Genomic DNA, 21817 nt, shown 5'->3' on the forward strand with positions numbered 1-21817 from the left:
AAGATCCGACCGGGGAGGCCTCAGTGTCTCCTCTCCTTCGGGAGAACGGAAGGACGCCTGCGGCCTACGTAAGTGGTGCAAACTTCTTGTCTTGAAGTTTTATTGGTCTCCCACGTAAACCAAGCTACTCAGCCTCTTTTCTCCACTGAATTTCCTCACTGAGCTATCCTTATTCTATTACTCTTTGTATCCTTAATTAAAGTGTAATTAAGCAGTTGTTTCCTGACCCTCGCCTATGCCGTCTCTCCTTCGAATACCCTGGATTAGCTCAGTGAGGAAATTCAGTGGAGAAAAGAGGCTGAGTAGCTTGGTTTACGCGGGAGACCAGTAAAACTTCAAGATAAGAAGTTTGCACCACTTACGTAGGCCGCAGGCGTCCTTCCGTTCTCCCGAAGGAGAGGAGACACTGAGGCCTCCCCGGTCGGATCTTAGAAGCCCAGGCATAATTAGCAAGCATGGCGGGTTCCGCGCTCCAGATGGAGACTCAGCCAGAATTTGGGAGAGAGTGACATGGGGAGACCAAGTTTCAGTGAACAAGGCCCGCACTTTATTTTCCAAAGTAGTTTTTATACCTTAAGTTATGCATAGAGGATAATGGGGGAAGGGGTGGAGTCATGCAAGGACAGCGGTTCCTGGTTCTAATCTAAGCCAGGCTTTCAAACTTATCATATGCAAAAGTTCAGGTGATTGACATCATCTTCTGGCCCGGAGGCCTGTTAACATTTTAAGAAACTTATTTTTCTCTAAAGGTGATTATTCCAAAGTCAGGCACCAGCCTCCAAAAAAGCATTGGACAAAGCTGCATTTTACATTTCTATACACCCATTATATCAATCAATACACTGCCAAGGACACAGTAGGTAAGGAGTATGGAGACTTAGCAGCAAACATTGGCCCAACAAGTGAAAAACCCTCACCAATACAATTTCTAATCAATCTTTTAACTACTCAAAGGAATCTGTGTTTAGGCAGTTTAGAACATCTCCTGCCTCTCACAGTTGGGAGGCTCTGAACAATCACATGTGGCCGGAAAAACCTATTCAGGCAGGCTAGAGGATTTCCAAAGGAGTTTTTAGGTTGAAACACTGTCACACCCAGGAATTATTAACTGGAGCTGTAAGCTAACTCTTTTTTCAGAGAGAGGTAGTGGGGGACAGCCCCCCGTAAAGTCAGAGGTGTAGGTGAAAGCACAAAGCAGAAAGTAGGCAGACTCTGGTTTGGGGGGTAGATGCTCGAGAATTTCCAGGGGGACTCCTGAGGCTCGATCCCGCCTTTGCGTATGCCAAGCCTCCTTCCTCATGACCTTTGTCATGGGCGGAGTTCCTCACGCTGGCTCCCGGCATATATATATATACACACATATATATTTTATTTTGGTTTTAAATTCTTTGAAACTTTAGAACAACTATCTAACATGAATATTGCTTTCTCTCCACTTATGATGCAGTGTGATGACTCTTCTTTCTGCCAACAGCTATTCCCGTGAGTGAAACAATGGTCTGTTGCCTACCAAAGGCCAAGAAGAGGCTTTAAAGCTGTTAGATAACACTACCAGAGTTGAAGTCAGTACTGTGTTTGTGAGGGAATCAAGGATGGAGGGAATGGTCAGATGCATGTAACTGGGACAGCAGCTTTGTCATAATACAATCCTCATAAAATTATGAAAAAAATTAGAAACCAACTAATCAACAGATGATAATAATAGATTCCTCTGACATCTTCTTATGTGCATTCTTATTCATCACATCTCTCAATCATCAAGAGAGTAAGGACATTGTGTGTCTGTTTAAAAGTGGACCTTCTTTTCAGATTCCTCTAGGTGAATCCACTTAGAAGTATGAATTTAATATAAGCACTCAAATATTTGTCAAATTGACCAAAAAATGAAAATTAGTCATCACTTGAACATTAGGGGAAAAACAAAATACAGTCTGTTTGCATAACTCCATATATGTTTGTAGTTATTAATGATACCTGGAAAACATCAAAAAATTTCCAATACTGGATGATATTTTAATTAAATTCACAGTACAAGAATGTTTTTTTCTTTTTAAATAAAAAATATCTCAGTTCTCTAACCAGGGATTGAATATGAGTCCCGGCAGTGACAAACCAGAATACTAATGACTAAAGCTCAACATTCAGAGAACTAAGATCATGGAATCCAGTCCCATCACTTCATGGCAAATAGATGAGGAAACAGTAGAAACAGTGGCTGACTTTATTTTTCTGGGCTCCAAAATCACTGCAGATGGTAATTGCAGCCATGAAATTAAAAGACTCTTCCTCCCTGGAAGGAAAGTTATGACCAACCTAGACAGCATATTAAAAAGCAGAGATATTACTTTGCCAACAAAGGTCCGTCTAGTCAAGGCTATGGTTTTTTCCAGTAGTTGTGTATAGATGTGAGAGTTGGACTGTGAAGAAAGCTGAGCACCAAAGAATTGATGCTTTTGAACTGTGGTGTTGGAGAAGACTCTTGAGAGTCCCTTGGACTGCAAGGAGATCCAACCAGTCCATCCTAGAGGAGATCAGTCCTGGGTGTTTATTTGTGGGACTGATGTTGAAGCTGAAACTCCAATACTTTGGCCACATGATGTGAAGAGTTGACTCATTAGAAAAGACCCTGATGCTGGGAAAGATTGAGGGCAAGAGAAGAAGGGGATGACAAAGGATGAGATGGTTGGATGGCATCACCGACTCAATGGACATGGGTTTGGGTGGACTCCGGGAGTTGGTGATGGACAGGGGGGCCTGGTGTGTTGTGGTTCATGGGGTTGCAAAGAGTTGGACACAACTGAACGACTGAACTGAACTGATCAGGGAACTCCCACAAAAACAGTTTTATTATTCTCGTTTCACAGATAAATCATCTGATTCTTAGAGAATTTTAGTAGTTCTTATGGGATGATGAAGCTTATAAGTGACCACAACCTAACTGGAATCCAAACACAGTTCTGCTGGCCAGAAAATAATAAGCAATGTCTACTCTGACCTCATGTAGCAAAGGTTTCCCAGGTGAGATTGTTAACAGGCCTAGGTTTGAAAATCAAGAGTACACTCCACTACAAGTGATAGCACATTCAAAGGCAAGAGAAAAGTGCCCAGAGGCAAAGGTAGGTAATTGCCATTTAGTGATTCCAAAGTTGATCAATTTCATTCAACTTGAATTGACTTATAACCAACCCCCAAATTCAGCATTTTCCTGTTATTCTTTCCAAATGCTGTATCCATACCCAAGTCAGAAATCTTTGTTCTGAGTCTCTTCTTTTGACTGGAAAGGAACAATACTGTAGGATACTAACAATTTCACAAACCTCCTGATTGTAGAATGGGAGCCCACCACAAAGACTGCACAACCAAGATCTCTGCCATCTTTCATACATTCTAAGTGTGAAGCAAAGATACAATTAAGAGTTTAATCAATTTTTCATGCTTCCAGACTCATTAGTATAAATGATCCTGTTTTAAATTTCTTGTTTTGGGAGGGAAAAAAAAAAAACCCTTTAAAATTTCATAATTTGACCATACATCACAAGTTTTAGACTGAAGCTTAAAATAGTTCCAAAGAAGAAAAACTTAGTGTAAGTTCTATTCAGAAATCATCATCACCACCACCATCCTACATGGTACCTCTGTCTGCTGTCATTGGGTTCCAAATTTGTTGCCCAGGATCTGAAAGTCTCATTCCAGTGAGTAATTAAGATTTATTAATAGTATTAAAAGAAAAAAGATAATATCAAGATTGTTGTGTCTTAAAAGTGAGTCAACAGCCTAGATCAGTCGAAAACACTGAGAGCCCTCTAAACATAAATATCTCTGGGACCCACCCAGACTTACTAAGTCTCTAGGATTGAATGTTGTTGTTTAGTCACTAACCTGTGTCTGACTCTTTTGTGACCCCATGGACTGTACCCCACCAGGCTCCTCTGTCCATGGGGTTTTCCAGGCAATAATACTGGAGTGGGCTGCCATTTCCTTCTCCAGGGGGTCTTCCTGACCCAGGGATCAAACCCGTTTCTCCTACATTGACAGGTAAATACTTCAGTGCTGAGCCACCAGGGAAGCTAGAATTTAAATTTAAAACAAGGTTCTCATATGATTCTTGAGCTTCCCAGTGGCTCAGTGGTAAAGAATCTGCCTGCAACACAAGAGACCTGGGTTCAATCCCTGGGTCAGGAAGATCCCCTGGAGAAGGGAATGGCAACCCACTTCCGTGTTCTTGCCTGAGGAATCCCAGGGACAGAGGAGCCTGACAGGCTACAGTCCTTGGAGTTGCAAAGAGTCAGACACAACTGAGCAACTAACACTTTAACATGATTCTTAACACAAACTATCCCATCTTTACTTTACTGTGCAGTCCTGTGTCAGGGAGCTCACTACCTTGAAAACTGTCCATCTCCATCCCTGTACAGTGTTTTTGTTTTTTTTTTCCTATTAGGGCATCTTTTTGTACCAGTTGATAATGTGTTTTTCTGTAGCAGCCCACACATTACAGCAAAGCAAAAATCACTTTTGACAGTTTCATAATGAGCACAGAACTCAGTGTTCTGGAAGATTTCTCTAAGCCTTATAAAGCTGAAGAAATGTAACTGAGAGATCTTAAAAACAACAGAGATTCCCATTGACCAGAAATAGAGTTACATTAGTCTATAGGAGAGCCAAATGGAAGGAGAAATCATATCACTGGCTGGTTCCCCTTGCTAACAGAATCTCTTTCCTTTAATCCAAATTTCAACATTGTGAAAACCACAGATGTAAAAATGTCAGTGGGTCCTATCATCATCCCTCACTTCTCTTTTCCCACTTGCCATTTAAAAAGTTGGTTAACCATTGGACTATTGATGGTAAAGCTCCAGTGTTCTGATCTTTATATTTCATTATCTTGTGTCAAATTCTCATAGACCCTCCTCTTCGATATACCACAGCATCATGTTCTAGAATCTGCTGAAGTGAGTTTCTCAAATTTCAAGTCACATCAGTCTTTTCCTAACTCTCTACCAATGAAATAATTGCTCCCTTTACATGAAAAAAATAATAGGTTTTCTTTTTTTTTAATTAGTTAATTTATTTTAATTGGAGGCTAATTACTTTAAAATATTGTAGTGGTTTTTGCCATACTTGGACTGGTGATCTATTTCACATATGGTAACACACATGTCTCAATGCTATTCTCTCAAATCATCCCACCTTCACCATCTCCCACAAAGTCCAAAAGTCTTTTCTTTATATCTGTGTCTCTTTTGCTGTCTTGTATATAGGGTCATCATTACCATCTTTCTAAATTCCATATGTACATGTTAATATACTATATTGGTGTTTTTCTTTCTGACTTACTTCACTCTGTATAATAGGCTCCAGTTTTATCCACCTCATTAGAACTCATTCAAATGTGTTCTTTTTAAAGCTGAGTAATATTCCATTGTGTATATGTACCACAGCTGTCTTATCCATTGGTCTGCTGATGGACATCTAGGTTGCTTCCATGTCTTAGCTATCGTAAACAGTGCTGTGATAAACACTGGGGTACATGTGTCTCTTTCAATTCTGGTTTCCCCGATGTGTATGCCCAGCAATGGGATTCCTGGGTTGTATGGCAGTTCTATTTCCAGTTTTTAAAGGAATCCCCATACTGTTCTCCATAGTGGCTGTACTAGCTTGCATTCCCACCAATAGTATAAGAGGGTCCCCTTTTCTCCTCACCCTCTCCAGCATTTATTGTTTGTAGCCTTTTTGATAGCAGCCATTTGGACAGGTGTGAGATGGTACCTCATTGTGGTTTTGATTTCCATTTCTCTGATAATAAGTGATGTTGAGCATATTTTCATGTGTTTGTTAGCCATCTTATGTCTTCTTTTGATAAATACCTGTTTAGTTCTTTGGCCCATTTTTGATTGGGTCATTTATTTTTCTGGTACTGAGCTACATCAGGTGCTTGCATATTTTTGAGATTAATTATTTGTCAGTTGCTTCATTTGCTATTATTTTATCCCATTCTGAAGGCTGTCTTTTCATCTTGCTTATAGGTTTTCTACTTTCCCTGCTCCTCTGACAAGCATACCTGCCTAATATGGACTGAATGTTTGCAATCCTTCCGAAATCTATATGGTGAAATTCTACAGTGACAGACTTTCTTTTCTTGGGCTCCAAAATCACTGCAGATGGTGACTGCAGCCATGAAATTAAAAGACACTTGCTCCTTGGAAGAAAAGCTATGACCAAACTGGACAGCATGCTAAAAAGCAGAGACATTACTTTGCTGAAAAAGGTCCATCTAGTCAAAGCTATGGTTTTTTCAGTAGTTGTGTATGGATGTGAGAGTTGGACTATAAAGAAAGCTGAGCACTGAAAAATTGATGCTTTTGAACTGTGGTGTTAGAGAAGACTTTTGAAAGTCCCTTGGACTGCAAGGAGATCAAAGCAGTCAATCCTAAAGGAAATCAGTCCTGAATATTCATTGGAAGGACTGATGTTGAAGCTGAAGCTCCAATACTTTGGCCACCTGCTGCGAAGAACTGACTCACTAGAAAATACCCTGATTCTGGGAAAGATTGGAGGCAGGAGGAGAAGGTGATGACAGAGGATGAAATGGTTGGATGTCATCACCAACTCAATGGACATGAGTTTAAGCAAGCTCTGGGAGTTGGTTATAGACAGGGAAGCCTGGAATGCTGTAGTCCATGGGGTTTCAAAGAGTCAGACACAACGGAGCAACTGCTCTGAACTGAGTGGGATCGTATTAGGAGGCAGAGTCCTTGGGAAATGACCAAGTCATGAGAGAGGCTCCCATGGACATAATTAATTCCCTTACAAAAGACACACCAGAGAGTTTTTTTACCCCATGTATAATGTGATGACACAGCAAGAAGGCTGTCTATGAATCAGAAGCAGGTCTCACCAAATACTGAATCTGTTGGCACCCTGGCCTTGGACTTTTCAGGCTCCACAATGATTCAAAGTAAATTTCTGTCATTTTCAAGCCAGTCATTCAGAGAAATTCTGTTACAGCAACCCAAATTAAGAAGGACACTATCCATCTTCACCTTCAAAGTCTGTGCACTTTCCAAGGGCCAGCTGAATAGTCTTTTCTTAGTGGAATCTTTCCTAGATACGTGCAATGATTCTATGTTTTAGCAAAATCTGCATTTCTATGATAGGCTGAAATCCTGCCAACTTCAGCAACAATCATCATTTTCCTAGGTAATAACAACTATACTTACAATTGCAATTGCTTTTTCTTGATATACTCCCTGTAGCGAAGTCTGTATGATGGAATGGTTAAGATGGCAGGATTGTGTGTCTCACTTCCTGTGTTCACATACAGCGTTCATCTCTGATGACGGCACAACACTGAGCAAGTTTCTTAATCTCACTGTGCTTTGGTGTCCCCAGTTCTACAGACGAAGACAGGAGTATAAAACAAGCTTGAATACTGGGTAGTTTACATATAATAAATTTATACTTAGTGTGTTAGTTGCTCAGTCATGTCCGACTCTTTGCAACCCCATGGACTATAGCTCGCTAGGCTTCTCTGTCCATGGGATTCTTCAGGCAAGAAAACTGGAGTGGGTTGCCATTTACTTAATATACTACTAAATTAAAAGACACTTACTCCTTGGAAGGAAAGTTATGACCAACCTAGACAGCATATTCAAAATCAGAGACATTACTTTGCTAACAGAGGTCCGTCTAGTCAAGGCTATGGTTTTTCCAGTGGTCATCTATGGATGTGAGAGTTGGACTATAAAGAAAGCTGAGCAGAGAAGAATTGATGCTTTTGAACTGTGGTGTTGGAGAAGACTCTTGAGGGTCCCTTGGACTGCAAGGAGATCCAACCTGTCCATCCTAAAGGAGATCAGTCCTGGGTGTTCACTGGAAGGACTGATGTTGAAGCTGAAACTCCAATACTTTGGCCACCTCATGCGAAGAGTTGACTCATTGCAAAAGACCCCGAAGCTGGGAAAGATTGAGGGCAGGAGGAGAAGGGGACGACAGAGAATGAGATGGTTGGAAGACATCATCGACTCAATGGACATGGGTTTGGGTGGACTACGGGAGTTGGTGATGGACAGGGAGGCCTGGTGCTGCGGTTCACAGGGTTGCAAAGAGTCAGACACGACTGAGCGACTGAACTGAACTGAAGTATACTTACATTTAAGTATCAAAATGAAAGTGAAAGTCGCACAGTTGTGTCTGACTCTTTGCGACCCCATGGACTATACAGTCCATGGAAATAGGTATTCCATTTTCCAGGAGATTTTCCTAACACAGGGATCAAACCCAGGTTTCCCACATTGCAGGCATCTTTACCAGCTGAGCCACCAGGGAAGCCCATTTAAGTATAAGTAAATAAATAATGTGAGGTTTAACCTGATGCCATCTAAGTAGTTCTTGGAACATTAAGTGAAGCACTTGATTAATTCTAATCATTTGAAACATTAATAAGGTTAATATTATTTGAACTTACTATTTTTCTATTATTCCACTTCACAGACAAGAAATCGAGACAAAGAAAAAAGCTGTTTTGACCTACATCTTATAAACAATAAAAGGTGTGTTCTAACAGATACTTTAATATATGTGTAAATGTAGATTCCTCATCATGGATCTAGCACTGAGTTTATTTTCTACCTGAGGATCCTGGATATTACTTCCAAGCACCAGTAATTGCCATCTCTGCCTAACCCCACAGAACACCTCTGCCAAACAGCTCAGATTTCATCATACAAATTGTAAAATAGGTTAGGAATAAGTATAGCATTTTGTCAACTGGTACCTAATTTAGGATATTAGTATATTAACAACACTACATATTGTATATACTTCTGTTACCTTTTTATATTTTATTGCACTGAATCATCAGGAATATTATACTGTTAAAGATGCCCTATAAATTGAGTATGCTTTTCTTAAACTTATGACAGACCATGTTTTGTTTAAATCATGATATGCCAAAAATATAAGTAAGAAATGTATATATTTTTAGGTAATTAACAGTTGGAATTAGGGATGAATAGCACTTCCTCCCCCTTACCAGTTGGCTGGTGATTATAACGGGTATTTTTGTCCAGACCAATTTTTGTCATCGGTCTTTCTTACAGAAACTAACAGCCAGTTCATCTTTTCAGCTGCTGTAATTCATCCAATTTCATTTAAGGACTATGAAGATGAAATTAAAATTAGAGAAGAAAAACACCACTTCCCAGAGTTTTGGGCCTCACTCTTATTGATCAAATGGGTTGTATTCAGATTATTTTCACAATAATTGATTTAAGAGAGTTAAATAAATGTCTTTGCCTTCTCTTGCGATAGGAATTTTATAATTTTTTGTTGTTGTTGTTGTTTTTGCTGGTTCTCACCATGCTTTTTTTTTCTTCTTTTCAAATATGAAAATGACAAAGCTATTCCTCACTTATATATCTTCAAAAGCAAGGATCATATGATTGGTTTGGAAGCTGTAGTATAGCCTGAAATTCTCTTTTCCCCAAGTCAGATAAGACAGAGCTTTGGATTAGTACTGGGATTATTATGATAAAAATATCCACCCTCAGTCAAGTGGCAACTTTAGCTAAAAAAGAGAGAAGACTCCATTCATAGAAATATTTATTCTTCCAGAAGCATTTGCTTTATAATGCACTGTGATGAACACTTAATGTATGTCATCATGAATCCTGACAAAACTTGATAATTAGGTATTATTGCCCCCATTTTATAGAAGGGAAAACTGAGGTTATGAGCAGTTAAGCTACTTCTCAATTTCATATAGCTGAGACAAATCAAAGCTGGAATCAACCCTGGCTGAGTTCATTTGAATCAAAAACTTGAGTTCAATGGTCTTTTATATTTTCTACTTATGTTGGGTTTTATGCTGAGGGCAAAAAAAGAGAAAACTGCAGAATTAACAGCAATAGTAGCATGGAGGCTGCAAGAACCTGAACTAAGAGAGCAGCAAGAGAAACTGAAAACCTGAGATGGGTAAGACAGGAATCTAAGAGTAGTTCACATTTATTTAATACCTCTTGTGGACTACAAAGTGTTTTACACACTACCCATCATTAACCCATGAGCTATGGATTGACCCAACATTTGAATCCTAAGTTATTAGGAGCATGATGATTTGTAAAGAGGAAACAGTAAGTAGAAACAGGAAGAAAAGAAGAATAATTTTTAACTCTTTCTCAGATAACTAAGATATGTTTATAGTCTATGTGTCCAATTATGGGGTCTAAGGTCTGTGTAAAATTTTCAGAATTTTCCAACAGGTCATAGAACAATAATGAAAAAAACATAAAATTAATGTTAATTTAAAAATCAAAGGGATAAAAAAACATAAACTGTTTTGATACAAATTTTAAATAGACACAAATAAAACTAAAGGCTGATGCTAGTCTTTGAGTTTATTTTACTTTAAGGTAAATAAATACATTTTATTTTGTATGAAGGAATAATGGGATCATGTATTACACTTTCTCTGCTGCTGCTACTGCTGCTAAGTCGCTTCAGTTGTGTCCGACTCTGTGCGACCCCAGAGACGGCAGCCCACCAGGCTCCCCCGTCCCTGGGATTCTCCAGGCAGGAATACTGGAGTGGGTTGCCATTTCCTTCTCCAATGCATGAAAGTGAAAAGTGAAAGTGAAGTCACTCAGTCGTGTCCGACTCTTAGCAACCCCATGACTGCAGCCTACCAGGCTCCTCCGTCCATGGGATTTGCCAGGCAAGAGTATTGGAGTGGGGTTACACTTTCTCTACTCTCCTACAATTTTTGAACATATTATATTACTTTCAATTTTAAAGAGCAATTACTTTAAATTAACCCCCACATTGTTAAGTGATTTCCTTGTTTTAGAAAAATATTTCTGTGTATTACTATGTTTTGTAATTATTAAAACTGAATTTAATTCTTACATTTTAGGCCAGTAGCTGCTCTTGGTTCAAATCAAACTTTCAGAGAAAAGAGTTCATTTGTTGTGTATTATACTTGGGTAGTTACAAACTCCTTGGGTTTCCAATGACAAGCTGTTCCACAGGTAACTCAGCATGTCCACATGGCCCAGGTCATCAAGAAGGCTGTTCAAAGCCTTGAGAGGGTAGTCAGGGTCACCATGAGATAATCTCTCTGATACTTCAGACTGTAACAGAAACCTTCCCTTTCTCTCACTGCAAGAGGAAGCACTGTGGAGCCCGTATGTGAATGTTGCCACACTCAATCGTTTTTAAGAAGCCCATGTGTGTTTTCATCTTAACATTGTGTAAAAACGTTTTGCTTTGTGAAAGTGAATTTAAAATTAAATCCACGATTTTGGGAAAAATCCCACCTGCCTAAAAACTGCATAAACACTATAAAAAACTGTATTCTCCAATTAAAGACAACAGCAGCACACAGTTGGCAAATCATGGGTTTCGAGTTAGAGGAAGCTAGAAAGGAAACCCAACTTCATGAATTAGCAACCGAGTGTCTTAAATTTAGAGTACGTCAGAAATAGGACTCTGGGGTAAGAAGTAAAGTACAAGTTGAATATAACAGGGTGAGGAAACGACATGGAAGAAGGAAGGATATTGATTAAAGGAGCCTAAAGAAACAGATGATTGTTATAGGCATCTGGGGTTCAATCCCATTGGAAAAATCTGAGAAAAAAGTAGAGAAGGTGCCTTGGAATTACCCCATTCAAAGAGCAAGAAAGCTGGAGTGTTAGATACCTAATCCCCTTAGTCATTGGTGAAGGGCTGTTAAGAGGATGTTTTAAGCTGTGCATATGAATGCTGTGCTCAGTCACTAAGTCTTGTCTGACTCTTTGCTACCTCATGGAATATAGCCCACCAGTGTCTACTGTAGATGGGATTTCCTAGGCAAGAATACTAGAGTGGGCTGCCATTTCCTCCTCCAGGGGATCTTCCACCAGGGATTGAACCCATATCTCCTGTGTCTCACTGTATTGGCAGGCAGATTTTTTTTACCACTTAGCCACACTTGGCTGCCTGGCACAAAGTTTGTGCTCTGCAGTTATTTTATTTCTTCACTCAGGATACAAGGTGTTGACTCTGTACATATTTTGTAGGAAAGAATCCAGGAAATCCCTCTTTTCTCTTCTTTATTTTGCTCATCCTGGCCTAGTACATTAAACTTTTAAAATGCTCTTAATGATGATATCAAAGAGAACATACATGGTTTTCCTAAGTGGTACATAAATAATAAGTCTGTGTTTCTGATAATGTCAATAGAATTCCTTGTTTAAGATGACCTAGGGTAGTAAAATTGTTATGGTATCATAATTCTTCAAATCATGCCTAATATTATCTAGTCCCTGTGATACTAGACATATTGATTCATTGCTTAGCGATACACATTTCTCATCTAAAACAAACAAGTAAAGTCATTCAGTCATGTCTGACTCTTTGGCGACCCCGTGGACTGCAGCCTACCAGGCTCCTCTGTCCATGGGATTTTCCAGGCAAGAGTACTGGAGTAGGTTGCCATTACCTTCTCTGAAAACAAATAAGCAAGCAAAAATGAGACTGTTAACATATTAGTAGTGTCAACAACTATAAGCCCCCTTTCTTTCTAGGTTTGATGACTAACATTACACTAAAATTGTATCTTCAACACAGGACTCCCCAAAAGTCATAGCAAAATAAAAGCTTTGAACCTACAGTGACCATAATTTTCATTTGATATTTAAATTACAACTAAGATCATTGTGTGATCTTTTAGTCTAAAAATCTGAGAGCTTCTGTCTTATTTTAAGTCTGAGAATATCAAAGTTGTCCAACTCTTTGTTCAAATAAAATTCTACCTGAATTGCAACTGTGTAAGATTAAAAAAAATTAAGCTGGCCCAGTTTAGTCACGGATGTGGATCTATAACTCTATGCTTAAGCATCTAAGGCACCCTACATAGGGATCCTGAGGCACATTTGAAGAATTCTGGAGCCCTGGAAATTTATTAAATTTGCCCTAATGAGTTCAATTGGCTGGAACTCTCCATAGCTGAGGCCACACACAAGGCCAGGACTGAGGATGGGCATCGTGACTCCTGAATGGCATTCTTCCCAGGACTCGGGTTCTGGCACATAATGAGCCTGGACACAGCAGCTCTCTGATGATAGAAGTCCCGTAAATCTCCTTAGTGGGTTTTCACAACACACACAAATCACTCTTGGTTAGAATTGTTCCAGCATGATTTAGAGGGAGGAAATATCACATTCTCTATCATCACTGTGAAGATGGATTATTCCAAAAAGGTGTGCTGTCTTAGATATGCAGTTTCATAGTACACAGGCTCCACACAAAATATACTACAATAAATTACAGACTACCAAAGAGCACCCAGAAAAGGGAGAGGGAGATCATTTCCACCCTCTACCTCCCCAGGTTCCACATCTACAGATACAACCAACCTAGATGGAACATACTGAAAAAAAAAAAAAAAAAAAGAATTTAGAAAGTTCCGAAGAGCAAAGCTTGAATTTGCCATCCCCCAGCAACTCTTTGCATAGCATTTACATTGTACTAGGTATCATAAATGATCTAGAGATGATTTAAAGTATATGGGAGAATGAGCATAGGTTATATGCAAGTACTACATTTATATAAGAGACTTGGACATCTGTGTATTTTTTATATCAGCAGGGGTCCTAGATACCAAAGGACAGATGTATATTTAAAACAGAGAAACTGAGGCTAAATAACTAAGTAAATAATGCGAAACATGTTCATAGGAGAAGACATCATCACCCTATGATGGCACTTATTACCAATGTCAAAGCTGTAATCAGAGAAATCCAATGTGTTGATAACTACATTATTAATTATGATTTCAACAACATTTATCAGTTTTGGTAATTACACTTCTTAACCCTTAACAAGTGGTGGTGAAAAAAAAAATTTTGTGTATCCTAGAAAATTATTGTAAAGGTATTGATTTACAAAGATGCAATGACATATAGACAGTGTAAAACCGTTTGTATTATTTTCCCTTCTCTAAAATGGTAGCTTTACCTATATTTCAGTAAAGTACTGATTAAAACACAGTGCTTTAACAATAGAAGGCCAAGAACTTTAGTGTTAGCTAGAAGTCATCAAGATTAAAGATCTTTTTTTGTTGGTGGGTTGATTTCTTTTTGATTTCTTACTTTTATGCAATTTAGTTTCCTGTAATTATATATAAAACATAAAACTTTGATTTTCAATATCTTTAAATATAAATATTTCCATCAATTATCAATATTCAATATACTTTAGCACTGTCAACTATTTTGAAATCTGTTTACCATTTTAACTCTTTTGATAGTGTTTGAAAATATTTCTTATAGACTTACCTGAAGTTGAGAAATATTAATATCCTACTTATGATATAATCTTTAAATTTTCACATTAAATAAATTTTATCCAATCCTTACTTATCCAATTAATTAGTTATTTGATTATTTTAATATTTGCTTTCCTAATAAATATTTATTGAACCATGACTGAAAATATAATGGTAACTAAGGTAAGCCAATCCAAGCCTATGCCCCAACCAGTAACACTGAAGAAGCTGAAGTTAATGGTTCTATGAAGACCTACAAGACCTTTTAGAATGAACACCAAAAAAGATGTCCTTTTCATTATAGGGGACAGGAATGCAAAAGTAGGAAGTCAGGAAACACCTGGAGTAATAGGCAAATTTGGCCTTGGAGTATGGAATGAAGCAGGGCAAAGGCTAATAGAGTTTTAGCAAGAGAACGCACTGGTCATAGCACACACCCCCTTCCAACAACACAAGAAAAGACTCTACACTCGACATCACCAGATGGTTAACACCAAAATCAGATTGGTTATCTTCCTTGCAGCTGAAGATGGAGAAGCTCTATACAGTCAGTAAAAACGAGACCGGGAGTTGACTGTGGTTCAGATCTTGAACTCCTTATTGCCAAATTCAGACTTAAATGGAAGAAAGTAGGGAAAACCACTAGACCATTCAGGTATTACCTAAATCAAATCCCTTATGATTATACAGTGGAAGTGAGAAATAGATTTAAGGGACTAGATCTGATAGACAGAGTGCCTGATGAACTATGGATGGAGGTTCATGACATTGTATAGGAGACAGGGATCAAGACCATCCCCATGGAAAGAAATGCAAAAAAGCAAAATGGCTGTCTGAGGAGGCCTTACAAATAGCTGTGAAAAGAAGAGAAGTGAAAAGCAAAGGAGAAAAGAAAATACATAAGCATCTGAATGCAGAGTTCCAAGAATAGCAAGGAGAGATAAGAAAGCCTTCCATCAATGCAAAGAAATAGAGGAAAACAACAGAATGGGAAAGACTAGAGATCTCTTCAAGAAAATCAGAGATACCAAGGGAACATTTCATGCAAAGATGGGCTCAATAAAGGGAAGAAATGGTATGGACCTAACAGAAGCAGAAGATATTAAGAGGTGGCAAGAATACACAGAAGAACTATACAAAAAAGATCTTCATGACCCAGATAATCACGATGGTGTGATCACTGTCCTAGAGCCAGACATCCTGGAATGTGAAGTCAAGTGGGCCTTAGGAAGTATCACTACGAACAAAGCTAGTGGAGGTGATGGAATTCCATTTGAGCTATTCCAAATCCTGAAAGATGATGCTGTGAAAGTGCTGCACTCAATATGCCAGCAAATTTGGAAAACTCAGCAGTGGCCACAGGACTGGAAAAGGTCAGTTTTCATTCCAATCCCAAAAAAAGGCAGTGCCAAAGAATGCGCAAACTACCACACAATTGCACTCATCTCACACGCTAGTAAAGTAATGCTCAAAATTCTCCAAGCCAGGCTTCAGCAATACGTGAACCATGAACTTCCAGATGTTCAAGCTGGTTTTAGAAAAGTCAGAGGAACCAGAGATCAAATTGCCAACATCTGCTGGATCATGGAAAAAGCAAGAGAGTTCCAGAAAATCATCTATTTCTGCTTTATTGACTATGCCAAGGCCTTTGACTGTGTGGATCACTATATGCTATGCTATGCTAAATCATTTCAGTCATGTCTGACTCTGTGTGACCTCATAGACAGCAGCCCACCAGGCTCCCCTGTCCCTGGGATTCTCCAGGCAAGAACACTGGAGTGGGTTGCCATTTCCTTCTTCAATGCATGAAAGTGAAAAGTGAAAAGTGAAAGTGAAGTTGCTCAGTCGTGTCCGACTCTTCGCAACCCCATGGACTGCAGCCTACCAGGCTCCTCCGTCCATGGGATTTTCCACTATAAACTGTGGAAAATTCTGAAAGAGATGGGAATACCAGACCACCTGACCTGCCTCTTGAGAAACCTGTATGCAGGTCAGGAAGCAACAGTTAGAACTGGACATGGAACAACAGACTGGTTCCAAATAGGAAAAGGAGTATGTCAAGGCTGTATAGTCTCACCCTGCTTATTTAACTTCTATGCAGAGTACATCATGAGAAATGCTGGGCTGGAAGAAGCACAAGCTGGAATCAAGATTTCCGGGAGAAATATCAATAAGCTCAGTTATGCAGATGACACCACCCTTATGGCAGAAAGTGAAGAGGAACTAGAAAGCCTCTTGATGAGAGTGAAAGAGGAGAGTGAAAAAGTTGGCTTAAAGCTCAACATTCAGAAAACGAAGATCACGGCATCTGGTCCCATCACTTCATGGGAAATAGATGGGGAAACAGTGGAAACAGTGACAGACTTTATTTTTGGGGGCTCCAAAATCACTGCAGATGGTGACTGCAGCCATGAAATCAAAAGACGCTTACTCCTTGGAAGGAAACTTATGACCAACCTAGGTAGCATATTATAAACCAGAGACATTACTTTGCCAACAAAGCTCCATCTAGTCAAGGCTATGGTTTTTTCCAGTGGTCATGTATTGATGTGAGAGTTGGACTGTGAAGAAAGCTGAGTGCCAAAGAATTGATGCTTTTGAACTGTGGTACAAGAGAAGACTCTTGAGAGTCCCTTGGACTGCAAGGAGATCAAACCAGTCCATCCTAAAGGAGATCAGTCCTGGGTATTCATTGGAAGGACTGATGCAAAGCTGAAACTCCAATACCTTGGCCACCTCATGTGAAGAGTTGACTCATTGGAAAAGACCCTGATGCTAGGAGGAAATGGGGGCAAAAGTTGACGACAGAGAATGAGATGGCTGGATAGCATCACGGACTCGATGGACATGAGTTTGAGTAAGCTCCGGGAGTTGGTGATGGACAGGGAGTCCTGGCGTGCTGCAATTCATGGGGTCGCAAAGAGTCAGACACGACTGAGCAACTGAACTGAACTGAACTGAACTGAAAGTAAGCCAGGTAACTGCATTTATGGACATTACATTGAATTGAACCAACTTATTTTGTTTTGTCTCGCTTGAGAAATTTCTCTTTTAATTTTAAACAGAGACTATTTTTGTGTCAACTGCCTTGCCAACTCCAATTATCCAGACATCCTTACAAAGCTGGCATTATTATACCTATTTTCCTGCTATGGAAATTATAGGCTCAGACAGATAAAAGGATGGATATACAATAAAACTACCAAATCAATGATTTAGCTATATATGGAACCATCATCTTTTTGATTGGCTGAACAATACTGTACCTATCATATCACACAATTCTTAGAGATTTCCAAGGGAGGGAAATGATGGCTGGATATCTCACAGGCAGAAGGAGGTAACTGCAGCTTAGCTTGGGAACAGAAATATTTACAGATCATTATTGTAGTTCAAAGTCATGGTAATAAAAAGAATACTCCTTCACATTTTACTTAACATACCATAGCTTTAAAAATGAAAAGTCGACTCTTTTGTGGTCACCTCCTGGATTGCATGTTCTTCACGTCAATCACATAAACTCTACACCTAACCACAGTGTAAAGTCTACTCCTTCACACTGCATCTGACTTGATTCATCCAGAGCTGAGCACCTAGCCAATTTCCTTTTTCTTTAACACAAGACCAGATAAAGGGTTGGGTCAGTCATACAATATAAAAATAGAATATGTCCATGGTCATATTTCCCAGTATGTGAAACTGCAGAGAAAACAAACAAAGAAAAATTTGCAGTGAAAAAAAACAAAGAAAAATCTGCAGAGAAAAAAAAAATGTATCTTTGGAGAAAAAAAAAATAATGTGGCATAGAGAGTGATAGAGACAGGATTGATCCAGTGGCTTTCAATCATGACTCCAATTGTTCTGGATGTCCAACATTTTGGCTTGACTTTGTCTTACATTATATGTACTTCTATTCAATTGTTTTTTGATACATTTCATTTGACTTTTTACTTTCATTTTCTTCTAGGAAATTAGATAATCCTCACTACTACTAACAGAGAAGGCAATGGCACCCCACTCCAGTACTCTTGCCCGGAGAATCCCATGGATGGAGGAGCCTGGTAGGCTACAGTCCATGGGGTCGCTAAGAGTCGGACACGACTGAGCGACTTCACTTTCACTTTTCACTTTCATGCATTGGAGAAGGAAATGGCAACCTACTCCAGTGTTCTTGCCTGGAGAATCCCAGGGATGGGGGAGCCTGGTGGGTTTCCATCTATGGGGTCACACAGAGTCGGACACGACTGAAGTGACTTAGCAGCAGCAGCAGCACTACTACTAAAACTGTGTAGTAACATACGCAAATTATTCTCAGATCTGTTAATAATCTGAGATTACTCAAATGATTTCATTCTCTGGATATCTCTTTCCTAACCTGCAAAATTCTTAGCCATGGCTACTTCATAGAGATATGAGAATCAAATTGGACATTGCATGTAACAACACTTGGTGATACACAAGTCTATTACTTGCCTATACACATGGAAAGAACAACAAAAAATTAAGAAGGCAAATATGTAGACATCTTGAATGGCTCTCCTAGGCATTACTTGTAAAACCCCTGGAGAGCACACGTTCACTTGCCTTTCCAGGCAGTTCTGCACTCGGCCTGTGCTTCAGTCATACTGAATTGCTCATCATTCTCTAAACACATCCTTTGACTTTGCATACGCTATTCCCTCTTTCTGGAATGTTACTTTCTCTCAATCCTATGAGAATGTATTGAATTTTTTTTTCTCATTTTTCCCCATCAAATCATTCCTCCCTTTGTAAAGCCTTTGTTCTTTGACTTCTTTCTTAATATGGAGAATGGACAGTACCCTCCCTTAACTGTTTGGGAACAACTCTTCCGTAGAACTCATGGAATTCCTAATTAATGATTTACTTCTAACTGTGTCACTTTGGTTAGAATCTTTGGAGTCAGAGGCCATATTTTCTTCATCTTTAATTAACCATTCAACACTTTAAATTCCTCATCTTCAACTGCCCAGAAAAAAATATGCATTACATATAGATTCAAAGATGACAATTTCTGTCTTGAGCTTTTCTTTCTATTTTTCCCTTAGAACACTCCATATACAGTGGTGATATCATTGTATTTGTTTTAATTTCCTCAAACATTTTATTCTGGAAGAGCATTAATATATCTTGAGGATCTACATCTTTTGTTTAACTTTAAAAGAACTATGTCCCCACTCAGGGATGAATGATAAAGGGTCAACAAAAAGCAAACATCCTTCCTATTTATATTTAAGAGATCACTGTTTTCTTTAACTTGATCATATCTTAGCAATTCTAAGTCAGTTTGGTTTGTGTACCCTAAAAGATCAAGACTGATCTGATCCACATATTCTCAAAAAATTATTATCACTTATTGGAGAAATTAAACAAGTTTGTTAATTTGTTTATTAAAATAAATTAAACTTGTTAATTGAAATAATTGTGACCATAACTTAATATTGTTCATTTTTTCAATGGAATTGTTTTCCTATACCCAAACTGTATGCTAGATAATTTGAGAAATTCTATGCTAGATAATTTGAGATACTGGTATGTTACAATTTATATAAATTATTCTATTTCATTCTCCAATAGCACTGTGAGGATTTTATTAGCATCTCATCTAACAGATCAGGAATCAGAGATTTTATATGTCATGCTTGAGGCCACACAGCTTTAGATGTATAAAGGTCCAGTACATATTCTCAGTGGCTTCAAGGAAGAACAACCCTTTTGCTATTTGTAACTCTCCCTAAAGTCTAAAATCCCGTATGTGCCCATTTTCAACTTATTAGTTTCTACCTGCCTCATGGGTCTTTGGTCAGGAATCACATCCTTGACTCTTAGGCTAGGTGTGACACTCTTCTACTCAGCTTCCATGTCTACTTGTGCAACATTTTGAACCTCTACTATGTGAGAGGTGCTCTATGCCTTATCATAGCATGAGAAAGAAAGAAAAAAAGAGAGAAAGAAAGAATGAACGAACGAACTTGGGAAGTAGATAGCCTGTCTTATCCTCAGCAGGTAAAGGTAAAATCTTAACTGGAGCTCATTGAGGATAAATACATGTTCCAAAGAGACTAGAGATGGCTATGCTTGAGAATTCCCTGCTCTGTGTCCTCAAAGCACATAGTTCATATCACTTTGCTCAAATTACCTTCCACTCGGCTATAGCCAGAAAAGCTAAATAAAAATAAGGAAGATTTCTTCAAATTATAGATTCCTGGCTTTCTTCTTACTGAATCAGCACCTGAGATGGTCCAGGAATCTATACTTCTAACAATTTATCAGTTGACCCTAATGTATACCCAAGCTTAGTGAAATAAAATTTTATTAATGATATTCTCTAAAGTAAACTTACTTTATTTAAGTTAAGTTTAAAGGCAGGACAGTTTAGTATAATTTATTGAAATTGGTTCCACAAGCATTAGTGTATACCCAATATATGCCAGGAACCTACTGGGTTGTAGCAACAAAAAAACTAAAAGAGACATTGAAACTGAATTCAAGATACTGTCCAGGAATTGATAGGGAACTGGTGCAAACACAAATAAATTGAAATGTGCAATGATAAACCAAAAGTAAAAAACTTTAGGGTGAAAGTGTGAGAAAAGAGTGAATAATTAAGGATAAGGGAGGCTAGGAAAGCATCCATATAGGCGAGGGTATATTTATTAAAAGTCTTCTTTTAAATTACTTGTAAGAAAGATAGTATCTAAATGATACATTTCCAGTCCAAGCCTTAATTGTTCACCAAAGAAAGTGAAAGTGAAAGTCGCTCAGTCGCGTCCGACTCTTTGCGACCTCATGGACTGCATAGTCCATGGAACTTTCCAGGCCAGAGTACTGGAGTGGGTAGCCTTTCCCTTCTCCAGGGGATCTTCCCACCTAGGGATCGAACCCAGGTTGCCCACATTGCATGAGGAGTATTTTCCAGCTGAGCCACAAGTGAAGCCCAAGAATACTGGAGTGGGTAGCCTGTCCCTTCTCCAGCGGATCTTCCCGACCCAGGGAAACAGTTTGAATTTTTCAATTTTCCTCTGTGTTCTATGTGTGTGCATGTGTGTGTGTGTGTGTGTGTGTACATATATATATACACACACACACATATATATATATATATATATATATATATATATAATTATCTGTTTAAGACCCATATTCTGGGGATCTCGTGGTAACTCATAAGTATACTGATGCCCCATGCAGGTGAATTTATTCTTGTTATTTCTTCTATTTGGTCTTTTATTAGATAGCTTTATTTCAGCCTGTGGAATATACAGTACTGTAGAATGAAATTTATATTCTATTCTATGTATTTTCCTGGTTTATTTCTTTTCTTCTAAAATCTCAATATAACTTGCAGGAAAATATGATGAACAACGGATATTTTTCTATTCCTTATATTGTCTACTGAAACTACCTTTATCATTTCCTCTGGAACATCATGGGAGTTGAAGCTTAATGATTCCAATTTAAAACTGGTCTAGAACAAACTGCAAATGCAATCCA

This window comes from Bubalus bubalis, chromosome 18 (genome assembly GCF_019923935.1).
Source record: "Bubalus bubalis isolate 160015118507 breed Murrah chromosome 18, NDDB_SH_1, whole genome shotgun sequence".
In the NCBI taxonomy this organism is placed as follows: Eukaryota; Metazoa; Chordata; class Mammalia; order Artiodactyla; family Bovidae; genus Bubalus; species Bubalus bubalis.